Below are 20,189 nucleotides of genomic sequence, written 5' to 3'. Positions count from 1 at the left end.
CTCCGATTTCCCCGCCTGCCACTTCCGCCCCCTTTCTTCCATCTTTGCGGAATCTTTTTCCGGGTTCGCTCTAGGCGCAGAGCCTTGTGGGAGGAAACTTTTCCCTCCCCCTCCTTTCACCCAGCAAGCTCCCTTGGGGCGCATGCGCAGTGACAGCCTCCCATCTTTCTCCCAGCCAGAGCCAGAGCCTCAGCAGCAGCAGCAGCTGATGATGAAGAAGAGAGGGAAGGGGGAGACTGGGGGGACCTTTTATTTATATTGTTAAAGGGACAGAGCACTAATTCCACCTTGAATTGGTTTGCGGGTGGGGTTAGCTCCGAGAAGATTGAGTTTCTCCCCCACCCCCAGCCTAGCTAGAGGATCCCAGAGAGACCTAGTGAGAGAAGGAGAGTTTCTTCCCCCGCTTTGGCCGTCAGACGAGAGAGAAAAGAGACCCAAAGCCTCTTAGCAACACAGCTCCGTCTCCTCTACTACTGTTGCTGCTGCTGTTTGGCCCTGGCTGAAGACACCTCACCTCAACACACACACACATACACACACACACACACACACAGAGGAGCAGCAGCCACCAATTCACCAGCTCCCCCCATCCCCCTGCTCTCCCCTCCTCCCCCTTTATTACCCTTTGTGTGTGTCTCTTTCTCCACTGCTCCAGGAAAGGAAATAAAAGTGGGGTGCAGCCAAGGTAAGCTTGTCTCTATATGGAAAAGGGAGGTAAGGTAAGCAATGCCTTCTCCGACCCCACAATTTCACTCCGAGGCGAAGCGATCTGGATAGTGGGAGGGTGTTTGTTTTCTTGATATTCTCTCTCTCTCTCTCTCCGTTTTCTTTTCTGTTTCTACTTTTGAGGACAGAAGCAGTTCGTGTGTTGCTGAAAAAAGTAGTCGCTTGATTTCTATTTTATTTTTAGCAAACACAGATTGAAAGGTGCTGGGGCAGTTGTTTCATTTTAAGTAATATATAAGGCATATGTCTGTTCATTTTTTGCTCCTAGTTGTGTGCAGTGAAGCCTTTCATTACAGGTTTTGCCCTTGCATATTTATTTCTTACAATGAAACCCAAACTGCCATAGATTTTTAGCTTTATGCTTTGTGGGTGTTGTTTTGATGCAGGTAGATAGGAAAGCCCTTCCAACTGCTATTCACAGTTTGTAGAAGGATTTATGAGCATTTACTGTTGGTGGTCTTGAGAAGTTGCATCCAGACTACGTAATAGCAAATGGATTAAATTTGTTACCTGAATAATTTGCTTTGAAGTGGTATTGAAATATTTTGCTTTGAATGGCAACAGTATGAAATCAGAGTACATTAATTCTTGAAACTCTTTCTGCCACAGTTACAGTTATTAAGTTATGACACTTCTGAAACCCAGGTCCTTTTTTATGGCTACTTATAAGCAAAATAACATTACATCTACTTACCATGTTTTGTGAGTTATTAATGGATTGGCATCTAAGGATTTAATATAGAATTTACTCTCAATATTATTTATAATGTTCCATCAAGTGTTCTTCTGCTAAGGATTCATTTGTTTGATTTAAGTATTGTAGTTAAAACTCAAAGATGCTTATTTAGAGAGATGGCTACCTATACAATGTTGAAAATCCTATCTCAATCCTGTACAGTGTTTATTTATGTGTATACATACATCTCATTGATTAGAAGAAATATATTATTTGAGGGTCTTTTTGATTGAATTGATTACACTGCAAAGTTCAGATTTAATCTGAAGTTGGAGAAGTAGAAAAACTTTAAACACATCCTGTTCTAAATCATACTCCTATAGCTTGGTCAGTTCTGTTGTGGAGTTACTGTTTTTTTGAAACATTTTTGTTAAACTAAGATAATCGTATTGTTGATTTATTAAAGGCTGCAAGGTGTATTTGAACTGTGATATGTGCACAGATGGCCCATGTATTTCAGTAGGCCTAGGGAATTTAAGCAAGTAACCTGCAGCTTGGTCTGTGCTGCTTCCTTGCTTTATCATTTGAAATAAAAACAACAATTCTTGCTATAGAAGTGCTTTCTCTGATAACCAGAATATATTGATAAAAGTGCCTTTTGTAACCTAGTTATCAATATAGGCAAATATTTTTTGAACAAGTCAGATGCTTGGTGAAAAACCCTACTTGGAAGTTCAGTTGGACACACATATTGTAGAAAAGGTTATGCTGCACTTTTGAAGAATTCTTTATGTTCCGTTCTTAGAGGGTAGTAGTAACAAGTAACTTGCTTTTGGAAAAAAAACATTTCTGTAACACTTTATAGCTGGAATACAGGAATTTAAGCAGGTTGTGTTTTTTTTTTTAGGCCAGTTGGGCACTTTCAGGTAAACGTTCGGGGATATGACTTTTTTTAAAAAAAATCATCAGCACTGTTGTGATGGTTCCATTTTTCTTTTCTCTTGAGGTACATACAGAAGTTTCAATTTAGCTCAAAAGAATAACTTCAGGTAATACTCTGGCAAGTTCCATCTGTGTCCAAGTAGGTTACATGAATGAATGCTATTCATATACACGGAATTATTTTCAGTTCTTAACTGAATAGTTAATATTTAATATAACTTTTTGTGAAGACTAAAGTAATGTTAATATTAACTATTCAGTCAGTTAAGTACTAAATTCTATAGATTCATATTAATTTGCAGTATATTCCTATTTTTACTAGCAAGCAACTAATTTTTAACATCTAAGTTTTAACCAAAACTATATTTACTTAAAATAAACATGGATTTATGATCGATATTTAAACACACTGAAATCCTATATAATATTTGAGAATAAGCCTCACTGAACTGCATTTGCTTACTGAGCACTGAGTTTGCTTTGAAATGATTATGCATGGAATATGACTGCATGATAAACTTTTATAAATAATAATTAACTTTTAATTGTGAGCTGTTAACTGGATTTCTTCATTCAAAACAATATATTTCATTATGGATAGGCCTTTATTTCAGAGCATTGTCATTTTTAATAAGTAGGCCTTTGAAGATTCTTAGCATTTTAAAGCTAGGTTGTATACTTCCTTGAGAGGTTTGTAGTGCAAAACATATAGGAATTAATATTTTGAAAGGTGATTCTTTGTAGTAATGTACAGAATGTTTTGAATTTGAAACATTTTGATCTAGGAAACCCTATTTTGAACACAAAACACAGTTTTGATTTGAAAATAGCTCCCATGATCTTACTGGAAATATTCCAGTGCTATTTTGACCATTCAGGAAGCATTTTGAGTTTGAAACAAGAGTGTCAGAACACTTCTGGAAGATCAGAATACCCCATTTTGAACTGCTTGAACCCACATCTTGTAATTATAGAATACAAAAGTATACTGTAGTATGAGAATTCCAGCAACTTTAGAACATATTCTTTTCAGAAAAATATTTCGGATTCAACCCCTGGCACTTCCAACTAGACCTGATAAAGTTCTTTTTGGGAAAATGGTTTACCTTTGCATGAACCTTCTGGAAGTACCCTAAGATGGAACTTGAAAACCATTTCAAGCTTTATCTCTACAGTACGATTTGAATTATTTTAGAACAATATTCTGGACAGCCAGTTTGATGTGGTGATTAAGATGTTGGTCTAGGAGCAGGGAGATTCAGGTTCTAGTCTACCCTCAGCCATGGAAGCTCAGTTGGTGACTTTGGGCCAATCTCAAACCAGTCTACCTCACAAGGTTGTTGTTGGGGGAAAAAACAGGAAGACAGACTGCGCTGTATGCCTCCTTGAGTTCCCGAATGAAAAATTCAATATAAATCTAATCAGTAAATAAGTAATCATCACACATATAGCTTTGAAACATTTCATGGAGATCACTTTTGTGATTTACAGTTCCTGAACTGTACAGTCCAAGTTAGTTTGACTTGACTAAAATTCCACAGCTCTAGTTTATAAAATGTTTTCTTTCTTGCAAGCTTTCCTGCAGATGGAAGGCTGGCGTCAATACAACCAAAACATGTCTCAGTTTGATCAATAATGCTTGGCCGCTGAAGGTTGGGTGAGTTCTATGCTTTGTATATTTAATCAGAAGTAAGATCCATTCAAACTAGTGGAACTGGTTAATATGGATGGTATGTGGTGGTTCAGATTACACAGGCATCCTAGTTTCTGTTTTCTGTGTCAGCATAAAGAAGTTATTTTTCAAATCATAAGTAGGTTCATGCTACGCTATCAGTACATTTTTCTGTAATACCGACATCTATACTGTTGCACTGGCTCTGCTAGTACTGTAGTTGTCATCCAAACATCTCTCTACAGCTGCAGCCAACACTCAGAGCAGGCTATTGGTTTCTTGAACATAGGCCTGGCTTTTCTGTGAATCAGCTGTTTTGTGGACAGACCTTGAGAACAGAACTACCCTAACAGATTCTCAGCTCCCACTTAATTGTAAATTTGAAGTCCCTGTGAGTGTTTGGCAGTCTTAAAGGTTATTGTTTGGGTAGAATGTTTAACTATTCACAAAGATTGCTGTGTGAACTTCTGTAGCCTTCTGAAACCTATGATATAGCTATGTAATAGAAAATGAATAGCAGCCATTACAAATGGAATTGTTCTTAAGTCTAATGATGTTATTGTTTCAATAACATCAGCATTTCTGACACTTATTGTTTTGGGATGGCATTATGAATAATCATGTTATTGACAAATAAATGTAATTCTGGCAATTTACCTTCTGCTAAGTAATCTAGTTACAGAGTTACTAAGAGCACTTCATAGGTTACATTCCAGCCATTTCAAGGAGCATCTGACGGTTGAAGCTGACTTGCTCCTTTTAAGAGAAGCTAAGGGAAAGGCTCCATTACACCGGCCAAAGAGGCCTGACAGGAGTTCCATCCAAGGCCCTAGTATGGCTCCCCAAGTCATATTTCTGTCAGTACTCTAATGTTGTATTACAGAACCTGTGCAAGGGATTTATTCCAAAAAGGTAGGAAGACCTGAGCTGGCCTATTTTTAGCAGCAAGCCCTGTTATTTCACTTCACCGAAGTTATGGATTTCTAGATCATAGAAACAGCTTTCTTACATTTTGTCTTTCTTAGTATGTAATGTTAATTAATGAGTGCATTGACTTGTGCCTTTAATTTCATGTTTAATTTTCAACACTGTTTTCCATGTTTAGGATTTGTGTTTTTAAAATATTCTGAACAAATTCAGGTTATAGAAATGCCAAAGCGTTTAGGTATATTACAAGTTTCTCTGAAAAAAAAAAGCATCTAGGAGGTCTTCCCCTTTCATTGAACTAATCTAGCCTACCCTTCCTAAGCTTGGAGACAAATGCAAATAGAACTGTTTTATCAGTGCATATTTTGACTTTTTTCATTGTCAAGTTCCTCTGCACACATACAAGGCAAAGAAATTTCCCACCTGAACTAATCACGCAGAAACACTTGATTCCACTCCGCCCATGCTTTTTCAACGACAGTCAACAATATCTGTACCAGGTGTTTCTTGCCTTAGTTTCTCATCCCTTCTGTAGGTTCTTGCTGGCATTAGTAGCTCAGATACATAAAGGACATTTACCTCTACTGTCTTCAGCAATGGGTTCTAGTCAGGTTCTCTTTTCTATCGAAAGCCCTGAGACTTTAGACAGTGTGATCAGATGCTTTAACATTGAAGGTTCTCGGGAGCTCCTTTCAACCATCTCAAGCTTTGACATCAGCATTTTAGATCTGATACAAAACTTAAGCAGCTTTTTTGTTTGTTTGTTTTGGAATGAAGCATATACTGACTTTTCTTGCAGTTGTTACAAAAGGACAGGAATATTGGGTGGATGGGCTTCACTTTTGGACATTACAGTATTGATCTTTATGCAAACCTTGGTATGTGCTTCCTTCAGCTCTACCTTCTTTGTCATCAAGCTCATTCTGCAGTCAGATCCAAGATTTGTTTAAACTCCCATATCTGTTCTCAAGTTTTAATAGTGGTTCAACTAATTCTTCAGAAAGCTTCATTGATGGAATTTGGATCTAGTAGTACCTGCTAATAGCCTATCTGAAGTGAGCTAATTCTGATGACAGGAAAAGGCTCAACATAGCAAAAACTGTCCCATTCTGCTCTTATATAGCATCAGATCATTTGACAATTGATAACAAAAATGTATCTTTTCCCCTTCTTGGAGAAGTAAAGTCCAAGATATCTGGAGAATAGAGCAAAGAACCTCAGGTCTATGGTCCTGAATATTTTGTAAACCTTTCATCTAATGTTCTATTGATACAAGAGCAAAAAAGATCCAACCAGTCCTGGTGGATTACATTTTGAAGGGCTTTTTGTTTTTAGTTTTTATGACTAAACATCTCTGATCTTCTGGTATTCTAGTATTAGCAAATTAAGCTCAGTGGCATACACTTTTATTAAAATTACATTGAGAATCAGTTTTGTATCTGACCCTAAGCTTGCTAAAATAGTAATGAAAAAAGAAGTCATGGGGCAAGATGAATTGGAGGAAGGGGTTGTTACTTGTGATTTATGAATCAGTTATTTACAGGCACAGGTTGTATATAGATGATTACAATGAAATATAGTCATCTGTTATTGAAACAGTTGTGAAAATTTTCATGTATGAGAAGTATACTATTGCTTTTTTCTTTCTTTTTTGCTTAGCTGTTATGTTTTTTATTTGTTCTGTTTTATTAAACAAATAAAGGCTTTTTTAAAAAAATAAATTGGTGAAAGAACAGATTGATGAGGTGAATTCTTAATTGAGTATTTAAACAAAAACAAGGATATAAGCAGAATACAAGAATTAAGAGATCTAGTTGTAGAAAAAAGTTCAAGGGAGAAATGGTAAAATCAGTTGAATAGACAGTGCATGTCAGAGAAGTGAAGAAAAGGTATAGGAAGACATACTTGATAAATAACATTTCAAAGTCAATTACAAGTTTAACTAAAGTATAAGAGAGCAAAGCAAAGAGAAATAGCACAATCAGGCTAATTCATGAGGCAGAATTGAGAGAAAACAGGGGATAACCAAGTAACTACATAAAATTACTGTAACTCCTGCTCATTGACATATCCTGCTGACTTCTTCTGGTTTAAGGTTAGAATTTGCAAGTAGCCAGAGCACTACTACCTCTCTACAAAAGGAAGATACTGGCAGGCACAAGGAAACTAAAGTTTTGCTGAAGTACAAATTGAATGTGCTCAACAGACAAGAGACAGAATTGTTCAGAAAACTGGTGGAATGGAGTTTGCTCGAAGAAGGTATGACTAGTTGACCGGAATCTCAGATTTAAATAAATAAGATTTTGAAGTCCAACTTTGTTTCCCACAATTGGCATCCAGATATCACTGAAAACTCACAAATAGGATGTGAAAACAGTGGCAGTAGACTTTCCTTTTTTCCTCTGGGTTTGCCTAGTTGAATTTATATCCATTTTGGCCTTAATAGTTGATAGCAGAACTATTTCCATTTGTATTTGTCTAATTCTTGCATCTACAACATCCAAATCTGGACATCTGTGAACTTGACTGTGGAAAGCTGGTGGAGCTTAAGTGTGTTTCTACCCACTTACATTTACTCCTAGGAATACGAATAACTGGCAGTGGGAATGTGTTATGTTATTAGCATTCAGTGGATTATTCTGGGCAGTACAGAATGACTATAAGTATTAGTCCTCAGATATGTAGGATAGCATCTGGAGAAACTGAAATAAACAAATGCTCTATCAAGAAATATAACTTCTCTTTCATAATTGAAGGGATTTTGAGGAAGGTACACATTTTCCAAGTTGTTCCATACTGCTTATGAGCAGTAGCATTATCGCATTTTAAAACAATGAATTCCCTAAATTAGTTATTTTGTGATAAAGTATTTCTTTTTTGCTAACTCTAAACTTTCTGCTTTTAAATTTTATCTGAGAACTCCAAAGTTTTGTTAGAGGAAAGGGAAAAAATTCTTTACCTAAACTCTCTGACTATTTCATAAATATCTGAGACAAAATTAACAAAATTAAAAAAGATCAGTCTTCTCAAACAACTTTTTATAACTTTAAAAAAAATGTTTTTGCTTCTTTCTTGTCAATTGTCCAACTCACTGATTCTTTTAGGGGTTTTTTAATACGGTTTTTCCAGTTGTACAGCATCCTTTCTAGAAGGGAGCAAATAGTAGTAAAGGTAAAGGTTTCCCTTGACGTAAAGTCCAGTCGAATCCGACTCTAGGGGGCGGTGCTCATCTCCGTTTCTAAGCCTTGGAGCCGGCGTTGTCATAGACACTTCCGGGTCATGTGGCCAGCATGACGACTCGGAACGCCGTTACCTTCCCGCCGAAGCGGTACCTATTGATCTACTCACATTTGCATGTTTTCGAACTGCTAGGTGAGCAGGAGCTGGGATTAACAACGGGAGCTCACCCCGCCGCGCGGTTTCGAACCGCCGACCTTCCGATCGACAGCTCAGCGGTTTAACCCGCAGCGCCACCGCGTCCCACTAGCAAATAGTACTATATGTAATATTGCAAAGAATAGCCACATGATAAATTAATGTAATACCATTTTAGTACTTTATTGTTGTCTACTTCTTCCCTAAAAATTCCTTGACTGAATTGGCAATTTCAATTCCATATTTAGCCAATCCCAAGATCACTTTCCTAGGCAGTCATAATCTGAAATTTGAAACATGGAAAACTTCTTTAAAAAAAAATAGCCACATTTTACTTATTCAGATAAATAAGGGGTAATTTTATTTCCATTTATTTACCATATAAACTTTTCCCATTTCCAGTGGCAGCTTATTTAATATTGTATCAAATGTGTCTACTAAAATATGATTTATTCAAAAGTATCTTTTACCTTTTTTGAAAGTAGGATTCTGTGGTTTATTAGATACAAAGATTTTTAAAATGCTGTGCAACTAACAAATATTTCTTACATTAACTTAGCAAGATATGCCTTCAAATAGTTATTCATACCTGTCTTCCTTGAAAGATTAGAACATGCAAAGTATAAACTATAGACACTTTTAAATTAAACAGTTGTCTATAAGAAAACCAAGTGCTTATACTTGTTGGCTTTTTCGCTCAGTTGCCCTGTACTGACAAATACAAAGTTGTCAGCTTTAATTTCTTTCTATATTAGATCTAGAAATATTTTATAAGGAAATGCTCCAACTTTTGTTCAAGATTCAGAGAAACCTATTATATATTTTAAAAATTAGCACAGGTAAAAATTGCTAGCAATTTCATTTTTCCAAATTTACTTAGATGGGTCATAAGAAAGATACAGATTTATCATTTCCCTTAATCCATATGTCCCTGAAAGCATGCCTAGGCCCTGCTTTAAAGTCTGCCTCAATAGGTATTAGGCTGGTGAAGATTCAGAATTTCCTACTGAGGGAAGCCTGAAGGGCTCCATCTTTGCTTAAATTTAGGCAGGTTATAATGTATTTTGTCCCACTTGGCTTATGGTTTTATATTCTACTCTGCAGATTGTTTTTTAAGAGTTTTATTTTATTTAAAATGGTAGAGCTCTTAGAAGCCAGTGCAAAAATATCTTTAATAATAACTTTTTAAAAAAAGAGTCCGGAGTTTAGTACTTTTCAGAACAGCCACTACACTCAAAGTAAAGATACACGTCTGGTTTAAAATCAGAGCAATAGGGGAACATATAATCTAGCAAATTCATGAACTATATTATTTCTTAAATAAAATCCCATGGTGGTTAGGAGCTTCCTGCAATGAATTATTTATTTATTTATCGTATTTTTCCACCACCCATCTCGAAAATGACTCTGAGCAGTTTACAAAAAAACAGTAAGAATTAAATATCAATTAGAATGATACATTATAAAAATATAAATATACAAATATACAAATATAATAAAAACTCTAAAATATAAAATCTAAAACCCAAAATGGCAAAATCACAGTCTTGTTAAAATTTCCCAGGGCTGTGTCAAGGTGCCAGCCACCCCCACGATGAACTGTCCCCCCTTCCACCCCAAGTGAGGTGGCACAGCCACGTCTTGAGCCCTTTTCGGAAGGCCAGGAGAGTGGGGGCTTGCCTTATGTCTGGGGGTAGCTTATTCCAAAGGATGGGGGTCACGGCAGAGAGGGCCCTCCTCCTGGACCCTGCCAATCGACAATCTCTCATGGACAGGGTCCATAACATGCCCTCTCTGGCTGACCAGGTGGGACGGGTTGATGTGATGGGGGTAAGGCAGTCCCTCAGGTACCCTGGACCCATGCCATGTAGGGCTTTAAAGGTGATAACCAACACCTTGAATTGGACTTGGAAGCAGACTGGCACCCAATGCAGCTCGCACAGCAGAGGTGTTATGTGGGCCATCTTTGGGGCTCCTAAAACTGCTTGCCTGGCCACATTCTGGACCAGCTGTGGCTTCTGGATGCTCTTCAAGGGTATCCCCATGTAGAACGCATTGCAGTAGGCTATGTGGGAGATGACCAGGGCATGAGTGATTGACCAGAGGGACTTCTGATCCAGTAAGGGGCGTAGCTGGCGCACAACATGAGTGTGAGGTTTGAACTCTGAAAACAAAACTTAACTTGAGTCAAAAGGAGAAAAAGAAACTTATCAGGAAAGATTTGAAAAAATAAAAACCAGACGTGACTCAGAGAGCGGGAGAAACTAGAGATGCTGATTGGACAAACTTTGGAGGGAGATTTAAATCCTCCAATGCTTGAGAAAGACAAGCAGAGAAGCGCTTGAATCAAAGCGCAGCCCGATTGGCTGCAGGTGAGAAAAGGTGTGGGAAGGTTCGTTTTAAAAGGCAGACACGCCAAGAGCAATCTGTCAGAGACAACCAATCCTTTGAGCTCACAGCATCTGCAGAAGAGTCCTTGCACCAGTCAGAAGCCTTGCCTGTAGCCAGCATGGAACCAGAGCCAGCGCTTTCTGTCATGAGGACCTGCTTCCTGCACACGCCGCTCCAGTTGAGGCTCTCCTTGCTGTTCCTGCCGAGCACAGCCTCACATCCAGTTCCACACCTCGCCTTGTCTCTCCAGCATGATTCAGTCCTGCCTCCAGTCTCAAGTCGTGTTGTGACGTTCCTGCCAAGTCCAGCCTTGTCTCTAGATCCAAGTCTCGCCTAGACACTCCAGCCCAGTCCAGCTTTGTCTTCAGATCCGAGCCTTGCTTAGACACTCCAGTCAAGCCCAGCCTTGTCTCCAGATCTGAGTCTTGCCTAGATGCTCCAGCCCAGTCCAGCCTTTTCTCCAGTTCCGAGCCTTGTCTAAATGCTCCAGCCAAGTCCAGCCTTGTCTCTAGATCTGAGCCTTGCTTTGACAATTCAGCTAGGTCCAGCCTTGTCTCCAGATCCAAGCCTTGCCTAGATGCTCCATTCCAGCCTCGTGTAGCCTCTGTTCCAGCCGAGTTCAACCTGCGTGCCCGTTTGCAGACCCGTGCCTCAAGCGTCCTCTTTGCCACGCACTCTAGCTGCATCGAGTCTTGCAGCTTTGATAAGAGAACTAGCTGAGTTCTGCCTCACTGTTTTGCTACAATCTGGACCTGCAGCATTGCCTGGTTGTCCTTTACTGCCTTGGTGGAGTTGATTGAATTGCATTGCCTAATCTATTACAAGGACTTTTTGCTGTTGTAAATAGTTATTATGAATAAAAATCTTAATAGTAATTCTGCCTGGCCATCTCATAGTCCGAACAGGACAACAAAGTTAGGCAAAGGCTCCCCTGGCCACGGCTGCCACCTGCTCTTCAAGCAGGAGCTGCAAGTCCAGGAGAACCCCCAGGTTCCGCACTGGGTCTATCTGGGGCAGTGCAACCCCATCCAGCACCAAAGATGGTACTTTCCTGGATATCAAGGGGCCCCCAACCCACAGCCACTCCATCTTACCAGGGTTCAGCTGAAGCATTTTGTTCCCCATCCAGACCCCTATAGCCTCCAGGCACCGAGAGAGGGTGGACACAGCTTCACTTAAGTCACCTGGTATGCAGGTATATAATTGGGTATCATCAGCATATTGATGATACCTCATCCCGTGGTGATGGATGATATCACCCAGCTGTTTCATGTAGATATTAAAGAGTGGAGAGAGTACCGAACCCTGTGGCACCCCACAAAGGAGGGGCCACAGGCCGGATCTCTTGCTCCTTATCACCACCAATTGGGACCGGCTGTGGAAGAAGGAGGTGAACCAGCACAAAACCACGCTGCCCACCCCCAACTTCCTGAGCCGCCCCAAGAGGATACCATGGTCGATGGTATCGAAAGCCACTGAGAGGTCAAGAAGAGCAAGGATGGATGCACTGCCACCATCGCGCTCCCACCAGAAATCATCCATAAGTGTGACCAATGCTGTTTCCGTACCATATCCAGGCCTGAAACCTGATGAAAAGGGTCCTCTGGAGCTGCAACGCCACCACTTTTTCAACCACCTTCCCTAAAAAGGGAAGGTGGGAGACTGGACAAAAATTGTTCAGCATGGTGGGGTCCAGTGATGGTTTTTTGAGGAGGGAGTGCACCAGCGCCTCTTTAAAAGAGTCAGGAACACTCCTTCCTCCAAGGATGGATTCACCATTGCCTGGACCCACCCACACATCACCTCCCAATCTGCCTTCACCAGCCAGGAGGGGCAAGGATCTAATTGACAAGTGGTGGCATTTACACTCAGGAGAACGCTGTCTACGTCCTCGGGCCCAACAGGGTCATACCATTCCCAGATAACTGGGTAAGTTCCCCAGGGATCTCCACAGACCATATCTCACACTTAGCATCCAACTTGGAACATATCCAAGTGATTTTATCCTCCAGATGCCCAGAAAACTCCTCCGCCCAGCCCTGTAGGTGGGTCACTGTGCCCACCTTCCCCAGAAGGGATTGGGTGATCTTAAACAGGGCCATTAGGCAGCATTCTACAGATGCAATAAGAGCGGATAAATATTGACATTTCGTTGCTCTTATCACCACAAGGTAGGCCGTAATAGCAGCTCTAGCTTGTGTTCGGTCGGATTGGGTCCTTGTCTTTCTCCAGCGGCGCTCTAGACGTCTCTTAATCCTCTTAATCCTTCGTAAGTGAGTGTTGGGTTTGATGAGGCAAGAGAGGTCGCACAGGTGCAGTCCCGTCCAAGGCCCCAGCTGCCTGCCTATTCCAGGCAGCAGCCAGGGCCTCTGCTGAACCATACAGCAGATCCTTGGGTATAACCCCCAGCTCCCTTTGAAACCCCGTTGGGTCCATCAGGCGCTGGGGTGGACCAGTCGAATTAATTTTTCTTGGTATACTGAATTGCTGCAGAGGTTCCCCAGTAATTCAGATCAGAACTGTACTTTCATAAAAATATAAGGGAATATGATATTTCAGGTTGGATTGGTCTGGTCTAGCTTCTGTTCCAGCAATGTATAACCAGAAACTTACAGAAAGGCCATAAGCAGGACAAATGTGCAAAATAACCTCTTCTCATGTACCCTAGCAACAGGTATTCAGCAATACTGTCATTGACAATCTGTAACCATCATGTTTGTTAGCCATTAATAGTGGTATCTTTCACATATTTGTCTAACTCGCTTTTAAAGCAATCTTAAGTTGGTAGTCTTCACAAAATCTTGTGATAGTGAAGCCCACAGTTTAATTATATATACCATAAAATATTGCTTTAATATTTCTTGAATGTCTCAATTTTTAGGGTTGTTGTTTGTTGTCATCATTGTTTTGAACAACCCTGGGATATAGGATTATTTGAAAGAAGGAAAAAGTCTATATTTTCTCTACACATTTTGTATAATTTTGTACAACTCTAATGTCCTTATTTGCCTTTTTCATAGCTGAAAATTCCCAGATGGCTCTTCCTTAAAAGGGAGTTCCATCCCCTCATCTTTTGGTTTCTCTTTCTGTGCATTTTCGACCTCTATAATACACACTTTTTAAGATTTAGATTAGATTTTTTTTATCCCGCCTTTATTATTTTTATGAATAATTCAAGATGGCAAACATACCTAATAGTCCTTCCTCCTCCTATTTTTCCCACAACAACAACCCTGTGAGGTGAGTTGGGCTGTGAGAGAGTGACTGGCCCAAGGTCACCCAGCCGGCTTTCATGCCTAAGGCAGGACTAGAATTCACAGACTCCTGGTTTCTAGCCTGGTGCCTTAACCACTAGACCAAACTGGCTCTCTATAGCTAATGTACATTGATAAGTAATTCACTCATGATGAAGGTGAAAGGTTCCCTGTGCAAGCACCGAGTCATGTCTGACCCTTTGGGGGGACACTGCTTTCGTGACGTTTTCTTGGCAGACAATATCGAGGTGGTTTGCCATTTCCTTCCCCAGTCCCCAGCAAGCTGGGTACTCATTTTACTGACCTCAGAAGGATGGAAGAATGGAATTCACTCAAAAGTTGCTAATAATCTCAATTCTAATGAATACTTGGGGCCACAAGTATATCTTCCAATGGTGCATCTTCAATGGTATAACTTCCAATGGTAAAGAATAAGGCTTTTAGCTGTATGTGGGGCATGGGAAATCTACTTTCTTTCTCCAAATGCCAATTTCTATACAATAAGAATATGATTCAAAAGATATGTACATTAAAAATATTATTTCTTGTCTGAAAGTTAAATTAATACATTAGATAACATCCTCCCAAAATGGAACAATTATATGTCATTGTGAAAACTTATGCTTGAATGAACTGCTAATCTCATTGTATCTCTAACATGGTGATTTACTCAAACTATTTTCCCCTTCCCAGAATATTAGAGCCAGGTCACCCAATGCAATTGAATCTTGGAAGAATCAGAACAGACAAAAGGATTTTTTAAAATTTTATTTTATTTCATTTTATTTGATATGTATTTAATGGTAAGTCTAACAACCAGAAAATATAATAAAGTACAACCAAAAGTATAGTAGTGCTAGTAAAAATCAGAAAAAGATATATAGGATAATGAATAAGTGAGTAACATTTGTAGAAACTAAGAGTATATCCATAAAATGTTCATATATAACTATTTTAATAGTTTAACATATAATTAAATCTAGTCATATAGACCATCTATTGCTCCATGTTCTCAATTTTAGTACAGTATGTTACTTTGATACAATGATATTTATATAATATGCTTAAATTCTTAATATTTTATTATGTAAATGCCTTAGAGTATTAAATGTAAATAAGTGAAAAGAGAAAAAAATAATATTCTGTAAATATTAATAACAATTTTGAATATTGATGTTTACTCTGGTTTCTCTTCAAATCATATAAATCTTTTACCTTTTAGGATTCTTTGTTTTAACACAATGTGTATGTCATCTTTGGAATTCATTATGATGAGATATGCTAACTATCAGCTTGGTTGGCTTAAAAAAAATGTTGGAACAAATTATGGAAGTCATAGGGATCAATGGCTATTGGCCTTGATGGCAGTGTGTAGTGGGCTTCCTTGGGCAGTTGGTTGACCACTGTGAAAACAGACTGCAGGGCACTTCTTATGTTCGTAAAGTTTTACCATATAAACACAATGGAATCCAATAAAACCAAAACATTATGTTTTGTTGAATAAGGCCTAATCTAAGATCAATCGAACTAAATACTGCCATTAAGCTGTACTAGGCAGATAACATTTGTCCTTTAATGAAAAAATGATACACATTCATAATTTTATCTACTAATTAACCCAAACTATAAATCCCAACTTCCATCTACATTTTCCGTATAATAAATATTTTATTAATGTTGAGATCTGGATTACCCCAGAGTGTCAGTTTACCATAACAAAACACCATTTGTTAGAAATAATGCTTCACAGTCTTCAAATTAATGAAACAGTGAAAGAACTCTTTTAAATCCATTATGTATTGTGCCAAGACAGTCCAGCTAACTAAAGGTGCTGTATATTAATATTCTAGAGAGGCCCAGGAAGGAGAATTTCCACTAAGGGATATCATCCAAAATTTGGTGCTAACTAGACAACCCCTGACCCATTGGGTCATTGTTTCAGAGATACTTCCTTACCAAATTCCTCAATGCCTTCAACAGTGGTAGAGCTTTAAATGTACTGACTTCCCTGGGAAAATTCTTTAAAATTCAGGGAGATATTCAGAGATGTATCTGCCTTGAAAGTAGCCAGTGTTGAACTGTATAGCCCAGTCAAACATCAGGAGTTGACCACAGGAAATGTTTTATGACATGTTGTATTATGTCGTAAAATGTTTTACGATAATTTTATGCCATAAAATGTTCTATAAAATTTGCCAAATTTCAGTTCCGTGGGAGCCATGAGTCCCAGATTTTGGAGGCATTTTGTAAGTTAGCCCATCTGAGGTATCTTGGTTCAAAAATTGTTGCTCTACAATGCACTGTTTTGCCCAGTTAAAGGTTACAAAGTAATAAACAGACACAAGAATTTTAGTATACTAGATTAATAGGTATGCAAAATGATATAATTGAAGATTTGGAATCCCTTAACTATAACTTTGTTTGGACTGCTGTAGTGTGTTGTGTGTGAAGCCGCCTTTGAAGACCACTCAGAATTTTGGTCTATAGCACAGCAACCCAATTGTGGGCTGGTGCACATGACGCCTGTATTCTGATTCTGCATTGACTCCCAGGTGCTTCTGAACACCAAAGTGGTTTTTTTTTTAAACCTTTAAAGACTTACATTGATGGGCATCAGCATATTTGCGGGACCATCTTCTCCAACGAGTTTCAGCCTGTCTGATTCATAATCCAAGATTAACCTGTTGGGGGTCTCCCATTTCTGCAAATTGAGCTGGGCAGAGGCGTGCACACACTGCTTTTCTGGTGCTGCATCTGCACTGGAATAGCTTCCCCCCTGGAAATTCAGGGAGGTATTAAAAATAGAATTATTCCAGAGAGCATTTGGAGTGTGAAGTATCACTGAAATTGTTGATATGTTAATTGCTTTTGCTTATCTTCATTTTGTTTTATCTTTTATTATTGATGTTTTATTATGTGCTGTGTATTGTGGTTTTACTTTTATTTATTATGCTGTGGACATATTATTGTATTGTTTATAGATATATCATAAAATGCCGAGAGTCTCTTTGATTCCAGCAGACATAAACCAAAAAAATAGATAAACTTGCCTTGGATATATATTTGTATATATAAATACAATTTTTTAATGCAATTATAGTGAAAAAATAGCTAGTTCTGTTCAGATTTTAGGGACAGTAGAAAACTGAGACACTTCAGAATTCACAGATAACAGTGATAAATAACTATTTCCCACAAATTCTACTTTCTGAATAGTTTGAGAAACTGTTTCAGAAACTCACTGTAATATTTTTCTCTCAATTTTTTCTAGACGGTTAAGACTTCAGGAATTCTGAATTTTTCTTTACACCATTTTTTTTCTTTTCCAGAGAAAAGATACATGGTTCACTCTCTTAAAAAGTTCTTGCCAAAAGTATAATATAAAAATGGAAGGAGATCTCCAAAAATTCTAACACTTATATATTAATAAACAATAAAATGGGCTTAAAATGTTGCATTTATTACCACCATTTACCAATTTCTTCTATAACTTGCCATGGTATTTACTTCTGTAGATCTGTAATCCCAAATTGATTGCCAGTACTATTCTGTACTGAAAATTCAGTGCCTACCTAATGAAAATTTAGATTTGTTGCATAATATATTAAGATCTTGAGCAAAAATTATTTTTTTAAAATTGTACTGTTTCTTATGCCCTGTTGATTTAAGAGAGATTAATTCTTCAATTATACATAAATTAAGAACATATACTAATCATAACGATTTGACATTTACATTTAAAATTTTTAGGATACCTATAATAACTAGCTCATATGATTCCAAGTAGTTTGCAATAATAGTAATAAAAATACATAAATCAAACACTTCAAGCCAAAATTCAGCAATATATAAAAATAACAACATGACAGCCCATTCATAGTAAGTCAACAAGAACTATAAAAGTCATCCATAAAACATCTAATTAAATAATACAATCTTCGCTGCCTTGCAAAATACCAGTAGGGAGGGTGCAAAAAATGGAACGGGGACATGATGTTGCAAATCATGGACAGGGAAGAACTGTGTTTGGATCAGTTTCCCCCTGATACAGTGAAGGAATGGAACCCCAGGCCTTCCCTCCATACAGGCATGCATAGCCTAGGAAGATTCCACTTGGAGGACATGGTCCATTCTATATCCTGGAGCCAAGCCATACAGGCAGCCCTCGACTTGTGGCCATTCATTTAGCAACTGTTTGAAATTATGACGGTGCTGGAAAAAGTTACTTACGACTGGTCCTCACATTTATGACCATCGCAGTGTCCCCATGTTCATGTGATCAAAATTCGGGCACTTGGCAACCAGCATGTATTTATGATGGTTGCAGCATCCCAGGGTCACATGATCGCCATTTGTGACCTTCCCAGCTGGCTTCTGACATGCAAACTCAATGGGGAACTGCTTTAAGTTGTTTACTTAATGACTGCAGTGATTCACTTAATGACTGCCACAAAAAATGTAAAATCAGGTGCGGTCATGTGATGCCTCACTTGACGACCGCACCACTTAACAACAAATTTTCCGGCCCCTATTGTGGTTGTAAGTTAAGGACAACCTGTATAGGGTTTTACAGTATAAGTCAAAACCAGCACTTTCTATTAGAAGCCCAAAAACTAGTAACTAATTAAACAATTCCAGAATAAATGCTACATGACAGTAGTACTTTGCACCCACTAGCATCCTGGTCATTGTATTTTGTACCAATTGTAGTTTCCATATTGTTTTCAAAACCTCATATAGAACATATTACAGTAACCTAATTGTGTGGTTGATTGCAGTTGGCACACTAACCACAGATTCCATATCTCATTCCAGCAGGAACCAAGCATCTAAGACAGGTTGGCAACCTCCTTCAGTGTAGGGGCTGGATGCCATGCCACTGCCACCATTTCTGGGGGACTTGTTGCTCTGCCCATGCTGAGGCAGCTGGCGCAGCTGTTACCTAAATGGGCACCAAGGAAGGTGGCCATTGCTTTCTCCCTCTCTCTTGCGAACCAGGTGAATATATTTCTTTTTGGGACCAGAGGTCAGATGATTTCTGGTGGTGAGCCACATTTGGCCTACCAGCAGTAGGTTGCTGACCCCTCGTCTAAGACAATATCCATATCCCAGGTTTGCTTCTTCAAGGGAAGGGTGACACATCTAGAGTGATCACTGGGTTCATGTCTGACAGACTGGAACTCTATCTTGCTAGGATTAAACTTAAACTTGTTTCTGCTCATCCAGATCCTCATAGCCTCCAGACACTGGGTTCCACAACATCCACCCAGAGTCACTTTGTGCAAGATGGGAGGTGACAAAATTTGAAATATAGTGTAAATAAATAAATATCTGTGATCAACCTGGGGTGATGGTGAAAAGCTAGGTGGTATCAGTATGTTCAGGATGCCTCACACCAGACTGATTGAACCCCTTTCTTGGTAGTCTCATATAAATGTTAAACAGAAGCAGGGAGAAGGCTGAGCAATGTGACACCCCATATTGGCATAACTGGCACTGCGGGTTAAACTGCTGAGCTGCCGATCGGAAGGTCGGCGGTTCGAAACCGCGCGGCGGGGTGAGCTCCCGTTGCTCGTCCCAGCTCCTGCTCACCTAGCAGTTCGAAAACATGCAAATGTGAGTAGATCAATAGGTACCGCTTCGGCGGGAAGGTAACGGCGTTCCGAGTCGTCATGCTGGCCACATGACCCGGAAGTATCTATGACAACGCTGGCTCCAAGGCTTAGAAACGGAGATGAGCACCGCCCCCTAGAGTCGGACACGACTGGACTTTACGTCAAGGGAAACCTTTATCTTTACCTATGGACATGATGGTGCTTCCTCTCAATTCGTGACTGTAAGCACCCACCAAGATAGGAGCAGAACCATTTTAAAACTCTGCACCCATCTCTCAAGCCTTGCAGGCAGTTCCAACTAGCTGCCTAAAGGTGTCAGGAGAAGCATGACTTCAGTCTAGAAGTGATGGAGCACTTAATACATAGGATTGTGTCACTTCATCTGTTTCACAGATAATACTGCAAGATATTACCCATATCCTCATGTTGGACTGTCCAACTGGCATCTAACTCCATGTGAACAAGAGAATTTTATCTGTGACAAAATTTGCAAACATATCACTGTGTCACATCTATTGCTGCTCAGCAGTGCCAACTTGAGTGTGCACATGCAATAAGTATGAAGAAAAAGGTTTGCTTTGTTGCTGATACTGTCACAGTGTAGCACCAAA

General features: G+C 39.2%; 1 protein-coding gene across 2 annotated transcripts in view; it reads left to right on the top strand.

The window, feature by feature from the left end:
* Positions 1–170: 170 nt before the first annotated feature.
* Positions 171–20,189, top strand: part of MBD5 (methyl-CpG binding domain protein 5) — a 171,862-nt gene continuing 151,843 nt past the window's right edge. For both annotated transcript variants that reach the window (XM_063318381.1, XM_063318380.1), the window contains exon 1: positions 171–685. The gene's annotated coding sequence lies outside the window, so the exon portion shown is untranslated. The remainder of the gene's footprint in view (positions 686–20,189) is intronic.

This window comes from Candoia aspera, chromosome 1, assembly GCF_035149785.1.
Source record: "Candoia aspera isolate rCanAsp1 chromosome 1, rCanAsp1.hap2, whole genome shotgun sequence".
Lineage (NCBI taxonomy): Eukaryota > Metazoa > Chordata > Lepidosauria > Squamata > Boidae > Candoia > Candoia aspera.
The sequence above is the reverse complement of the archived record's forward strand: the minus strand, read 5'-3'. Positions and strand labels throughout refer to the sequence as shown.